The sequence below is a fragment of the Chaetura pelagica genome, unplaced genomic scaffold (genome assembly GCF_000747805.2).
Source record: "Chaetura pelagica isolate M959 unplaced genomic scaffold, ChaPel_1.0 scaffold45, whole genome shotgun sequence".
NCBI lineage: Eukaryota > Metazoa > Chordata > Aves > Apodiformes > Apodidae > Chaetura > Chaetura pelagica.
In genome coordinates, this window is record NW_009953217.1 from 5,080,338 (window position 1) to 5,087,991 (window position 7,654).

Consider the following 7,654-nt stretch of genomic DNA (forward strand, 5'->3'; position numbering starts at 1 on the left):
CGCGCCTCCCCCCCCCCCGCCGGCCTGAGTGACGGGGGGGGAGCCCGCCCGTGCCGCGCGGCGGGGCGTTGCCATGACGACCTCCGCGTCCCCGTAGGACGCCGTGTGGCGCCGCAGGCCCGGGCAGGGCCCTGGCTGGGAGAAAGGCTTCTCTGTCAGAGCCACCCGTTACGGAGACACCGCACGCCAGCTACACCACCTGGTAGCCAGTGCTACGGTGGTCACGCCTTTGAAATCATAGAATCCTAGGGGCTGGAAGGGACCTCGAAAGATCATCTAGTCCAACCCCCCTGCCAGAGCAGGGTCACCTAGAGTACATCACACAGGAACGCATCCAGGTGGGTTTTTTATGTCTCCAGTGAAGGAGACTCCACAACCTCCCTGGGCAGTCTGTTCCAGGGCTCTGTCACTCTTACAGTAAAAAAATTTTTCCGGATATTCACCTTGAACCTCCTATGCTCCAATTTGCACCCATTACCCCTTGTCCTACCACTGGTCATCACTGAGAAAAGCCTAACTCCGTCCCCCTGACACTCACCCCTTACATATTTGTAAACATTGATGAGGTCACCCCTCAGTCTCCTTTTCTCCAAGCTAAAGAGACCCAGCTCCCTCAGCCTTTCCTCATAATGATTCAAACCTGTGTTAAGACCCCAACCCCACATCCCACAGCAGCACACCTGGGCACCCCTCCGGGTACTAACAAGCCTGGAGCCATGTGTGCCAGTTCACCTGCAGGAGCAAAACCCAGCTGAGGCCCATACTGCTTAGAACACCTCCTTCTTAAATAATTTGGTTCTTATTTCTACCCAGATACTGTTGAGCTTTCAGATTTCCTCCACCTACAGCAGGTTTTAGCAATATTCCTCACCATGGAAAAGATTTTGGTAGGGCAGGTGTGACAGCCAGGGGCAAAGGTAGCTCAAACTTTGTGCTGTTTGACTAACGGAGGATGTAATATACACCTGTTTGATTTTCAGCTGCTCGTCCACACATGAAGAAAACTTCTCTCCCAAAAATTGTGCAAAAAGCCCAATGCACTAATTTTACCCACACTACTTTCATCACAGCATTCCCTCTGGTTAAGTGAGAGACATTTTGCCTTGGTCAGGGCCATCACTGAAGGAGTGAGTAGGATTCTCAACTGCAAGTGTCAGGGATTCCACCAGATAAAACCTACAGTGCAAATGATACCTGCAGTCAAGTTACAGACCTAGATCACTTTCTCGTGGTGAAACGGTGTTACATAGCTCAAGCACTCCACACAAGGCTGACAAGATTAAAACAGTATCAGCAGAAGTTCAGGGAAGGATTTTGCCAACCTTCCAGCCTCAAGGACTGAGTTCAGGAAAGTTCCTACTAATCCAGCCAAACATTTTGCAGAGGGCAGTTTGAATGTCTGACCCACCAGCAAACCCCTTACCATTCTCAATCCCAAGAAGCAATTTTCTATTTTGTGTGCATTTCCATCCGCTAAGCAAACAGGGTTGCAGCTCACAACAGGAAAACATGGAAGTGAAACAAATGCTGCTGAAGGCAGCCTGGCATTATTTGCTAACACACATTGTGCTCCTATTATCAACCAAGCATTGATGTGATCTGGGTAAGCACAAGATAAAAGCCAATGAAAGCGCAGCCGAGTTCCGTTTCCTAGGACAAAGTGTAATGTTATATTTCAAAGTACTGTTACATACTGCCTTCTTGGAGGAGTTAAAAAATAGCAGTTCAATCTTCTTTAGAAACTAAAGTCTTAATTTAAAGTATTTCAAGAATATGCATATAGGTGTTTTGTGCTGTCATGAAAGGAACAACACTGGTGATTTTTCTTTCTTTCACTCATTTAGGACACTGTGACACACAAAATGTTTTGCAGCCATAAACTGCTATTACAAGTAACTATTTAGCACCTGAAGAAATTACAGGAGATTAACATGAATGATGCCAGACTATAGACTTGCATCAACACAAAGTCTAATGGAACTCAGTGCACTCCCATGATTGTCACTCCTTTCTTTTTGCAGGATTTAGTGCTATGGGTGAAACGTTCTCCAGAATTTTCAAATGCCTCATTCCTGAGGCATCCTGCTGATTTTCCCCAGTCATGGATGAATCAGATGTCTGACCAACTGTCACACAAAATGTCCAGGGAAGTCAGGGTCCTCCCAAAACTGTTGAACAATGCCAGAAAGTAACCTAAGAAAGGGCACCTTGGGTGAGAGAAAAGGTCAGCTTGAGGCAGTGCCTACCTCTGCAGTGCCCAGCAACAGATTCTTTGAAAAAGATAAAAGCAGCACCATGTCTGTGCATCCTCTCAGCTTCCGGCAAGCTGGAGCTCAGCAGCTTCCTGAGCCAGAAGTTTTATCTTGATAATTTTCTCTTCCATGAATTTTTCTCCTTGCTTTTTGAACCCATCTCAACTTTTGGCATTAAGAGCATCCTGTGACAAGGAGTTTTACAGCGTGTTATGCACTTGGTGAAAAGGTGCTGTTGATACTTCTGAAAAATGTTATAAGACTTGTTACAAAAGCGAGCCTGGAGGGCCATGGGGCAGCAGAACACAAGCTGTTTGGTGCATGTAGCAGAACTGCTGCAGTGCAGAAACCTACAGAAAATGCATAGCCAGGGAAGACATGCTGCAGATTTGTTCTTTCTCACACTGGTATCAACAGAGGTGCAAACAGGCACAATCATTGTATGAAGAACACTGTTCACCCTAAATGGTGAAATAGTCTAGAAATGTTAGTGCAGTGACTGGCGGTCTGACTGTGAATTGCTCATTCCCATAATTATTATTTCTGAAAGAATTTTGTTTTATTCTTCCCTTGGAAACTTAAATGCCTTTTATGAAAGTTCCTGATACATCTAGGTTTATATTCTCAAAAGCACAATTAGAGTCCTTCCTTGAATTCAAATCTTAACTTTGTGTGGAGTCACGTCTAAGCAAGTCAGAAATACCTCATCCATTCAGCAAAAGACATTATGTATTTTTCATTCTGCTCCTTAACAGAGAAAATGGTATGATGCTGCTTATAAGAAAATAAATACCACCATGTAACTGAAAACTAAATTGAGTTTTGGTAGATAAAGCAGTCCCATGTTCCTTGGCATTATTGCTGTTGCATCAAAACAAAATAGAAGATATGCTGCTTAGACAAAATAGAACTGTCTGTGGAACTATTAAGAGATTCCTTTTAACTTGCTTTTCTTTCAACTGCATATGTTCATCACATAGCTGAATATTTGGAATTTGAGCCTAAAATTACATATGATTGTTGTAATGGTTCTGCTATAGAAGCAATTCATGGAGATACTGGCCCACTACTGTAAGACAATGAGCATCTTGAACATTCCCAGTCTTCCCTGGAGATAAAATTATTCAAGTTGTGATTTTAAAAAAACTACTATTAAGCTTGTGCATCAATTATTTTCATTTCCATAAGATTTAAGTTAGTGTTTGATACAGAGTATTTGTATATGCTTTGTTAAATGACAGCATATGGCTCCAGGACCAAAACATTTAGAAATAAACATGTAAGAGCTGCACACTGTGGGTGATATCCTCTTTTAAAGGATTACTAGAGAAAAAAGTACTTTAAACATTAATAGTGTGAATGTCAGATATGATAATTTAGGTATTTCCTGGGCTAATTTTTAGTATTTGGGCATGGTTATAGAAATTCAAGGGCAAACTTCCCATTATCTGTTAGTATTTAGTAAACTAGTTGTTTGATTCAAATTGTGTAATGTTTTGTCTATAGAATCACTAATGAGGTGAACCAGTCTAACATCTCAATCTTCTGTGTTTTTGCAGACGTGCTGCATCAGGAAGCAGAAATGTCAGATCCACGGAAAGCTGGACTCACTGCTGAGCCCTCTTAAGGTGTGCAGCTCAGAGCTGGAGCTCTGGTATTATACGAACAGCAAGCCAGGATCCATGGATGCTCCAGGATCTATTGACACAAGCTGCTTCACAGGTTACTTAGTAATGCATAAGAAAATCTGCAACAGAGAAGTATTTTCCCTTGCTGTAAAAAAATGTATGTGTCTTCAGTGGTGTGCTGCAGGAAAGGAAGGTGTGTTTGTGTTCTAGCAGTCTCAGAGGAATAGAAGTGTTTCTTTTGCATTTACAAGCACACACAAACCCACCTTTTGAAGATCCTATTTATAGCAACAAAGAAGCACTTGGAAGATCCTAAAAACTTTACCTGGAATAAGAGAGCTTTTAAATCTTTTAGCCAATAACAGCCACCCTTTCCTATTACTGGAAACCAGTTTCACTTTTAAGAAGGGGATCAGGATTGACAAAACAGATGCATGCTATTCCCAAACACAGGACTTATCTCAGACATTATTTTATCAGGAATAGGGACAGCACTGATGAGAATTAGCCACTCTCATAATCAGAGGACCAGTCCCAAACCTCTCACTGGTTCTCAGGAACACAATTTTCTTGGAACACTACAGAAATGTAGCACATTTCCCATCACTAGTCCTGAACAGTTCTCAGTAACTTAATAGTCATGTCTTTATTAATTGCTTTCAACATCTGCAATGTGTATTTAAAACAATGGCATTTGTCCTTGCTGACACTGCTCTGTTATTTCCCAACAATTACAAGGGGAAGAGATCTACCAGGATCCTGCTACACCACAATCTGTGGAAGGAGGCTAACTTTGGAAGAGGACAAAATTAAACTACAGTTCTCCTGATAGGAAACATGACATAGAATGGACCCTTAGGCATGAAACAATGTATATTTCCTATAGCGTTGCCCACTCTGCCTGCCCAAGCTTTACTGCATTCTCAAGAGCTGCCCATAGCATTGAAGAGGAGTGTTTAAAGTGACAAGACCTAAGTCTATATTCAGTGTGATCTCTTGGCGAGTGGGATGATCACTCTGTTAGGTGCTCATCTACGGATGGGACATTTTAAGCTTTGGGAAAGGGCCATCATTCACCATATTAACTGCTCTGGAACGCCATTAACACAGGGTTATGGCTGCCTGGTGCCATCTCTGTGACCTTGCACAAGCTAAGTTCAGAAAACAAGCTGCTGAAGAGTTAGGTGCACAGCAGCTCACCAGTGCAGCCCTGCTGGTCCTGACAGCAGTGACTGAGAATATTCCTGTCAGAAAGGTGCTTTAATAAGACGTAGAGACATGAAGATCAATTCTAATCAAGGGGAAGTTTCAAACCAGGGGTTTGTGTGTAGAGGAATTTTAGCAGGGAGGTGTGGAACTCCATTCTAATTAATTTCCTCAGTATGTGAGGAAAAGTTCATAACATGGTTTGAGTATTCTCACCATGTGTAGACCAGCCAGAGCCCCCTGCTCCTGGCTCCCTGGCAGTGCCAGTGGGCAGCTCACAAGAAAAAGTCCAGCAGAGGGTGGTGTGTAAAGGGCAGAGGCTGATGCAGGGCTTGGGTGACTTTGTTTGGAAAGGGATAGACAGCAGCAAATACATGAAGGCTGGAAGCAGATTTGTAACCTCTTTTGTTGGTTTTCCAGCTATATTTATCTGTTTCTTTCCATTCTTCTATATGAGTCTTGTCACATCACCACTGAGGGGGAAGAGTAGTGTGGGCATCTGTTTCTCAATCCTAAAGGGCAGCATCAGTTCTTGTACTAAAAAAAGTTTTGGATCCTACACCATTAGCACCAGTCATAAAGCATTACTGGTCCCTCTTGCAAAATTCTGGTTTGGCTTTTAAAGCTTTGCTTCTCTTTGTTCAAAAGATGAACTATGAGAGGAAGTAACAATTTCACATTAACCACTTCAACTTCTTTTCAAAATAAATAATCTTGAGATCAATTCCATGGTGAAATTGTGCACTTCCATTTTGTAATAACCTGCTCATTTGACAAGGACTCATTCCTACGTGCCGGTCTTCTGATGGGTCACACTGGTCTGAAGTCGTGCTGGCACTGCTGACACACAGGGTCTTAATGAAGGCCTGTCTTACTGTGGAGGGTGGTATGTGCACTCAAGCTAAGCTCCAAATAAATCTCTCCTCTTGGGAAATACAGTTGCATTTTAAAGGAAAATTCAGAAAGGAGTCATCTTCACTGAGGCTTTCTAAATAAAGAACAGTCGCCGTCTAACACCTCTATATTTGTAAAAAATTCTTGCTTTTGTTTCAGCACTAATTAGAAGACAAAATATGGCACAGAATCTGTCTCTAAAATGATTTCTCATTCTTCACCTTTGTTTTTGTCTGATTCAAAAGTTATGTTAAGCTGTTTTGAGATCACTGGGCTTTTAATTCATCTTTTGACTTGTACTCTTGTACTCTGTCTTGTTCATGCAAACAATGCTAGGTTTGTGCACAAGCTTGATACCAAATCTAATTTTGTTCTGTCTTCCAGATGCTTAACATTTTAGGGATGTGAAGGAGCAGAAACACAAAGATAAAGGACACTCCACAAGTTATAAACCAAGAGTGTTGTGCAGACTACGTTTCAGGTCCAAAAAGGCAAATCTATCTAAACATTGCTGCTGGGATGCCTTGGGGCTGAGCACAGCAGCTCTTCTGTGCTGTGGAATAAGGCTCATACACCAGGACAAGCAGTGGGAAGAACCTGGACCCCCTTTAGCTGCCCTCCTGGTAACTCTGTGCCTAGTATTTGTCCTGATTATGTCAGGAAAAGAGTAAAAACACAATAAACTCTAATCCCAAAGCCCCTCTTGCTATAGTATGGCTTCTGGGCAATTGTTCTCAGCTTGAATACCACTTCCGCCCATTTTCACAGGCTGCAAAGCCCCTCTGTGTGTCCCCCCTAGAATAATTTAATAAATACATGGCTGAAGGTGTAACAGATGTGATGACATTAATGGTCACTTGTTAATGAGTTACTTTGCTGCAAGAAGATCAGGCCTTTGAGCTGAGAGGAATCCAGGCTCTACCAGTAAGGATTTAATTTATTAAGTAGTGATTTCACTACTTAACATCCCAAGAAAAACATCACGCTGATTTGTTTTTCCTTTACAGAAATTAGAACCTTTTAATTTCTAGTCATTTAAATTAAGTCCCAGTGTTGTGACATTAACACTATCAGAAGCCACAACGTGCTGAAGCTGACAGAGTCCCCTGGCTCCCAGCAGCTGTGTCAGTCAAGTTACCAGTAAGTTACCAGTAAGTCAAGTAAAAGACCAGTGAGCACCTTGCACCGATGTGCTCATTAAGAAACAAGCGCTCACTTGCAGGATCAGGGAACAGAGCAATTAAAAATGGAGGCTGCTGCCAATAGCCAGGATAAAAGCTATTATCTGGGAAAAGGAAAAGAAGCAAACAGACAAAGGTGAAATAGTAGGAATGGAAATGCCTCTAAGCAGAAAGGCTGGTTTACTTTGTGATTATTAAGCATGCATTTCCCCAGAGAAAGAATTGTTTTGGATTAAGTGATTTGTAGGAATCAGTTGCTCAGTAACAGGTAGCAAGGGAAGGTGGGGTAAGGGCTGCAGAGGTGACACAAGCCATGTGCTGGTTTCCCTTCTCAGCCCTGAGCCCCAGCTGGCTGCACAGGCTCCATGAATGCCTCCCAGCCAGGCACAAGAGCACACACAGGACATTTACTGGAGGAAATTCAGAGTTCCGTGCTCCAGGGCAAGTGGCAAGGGTGGGGCTTTCCTGTGCTTACAGCCTAAGATAACTGGCA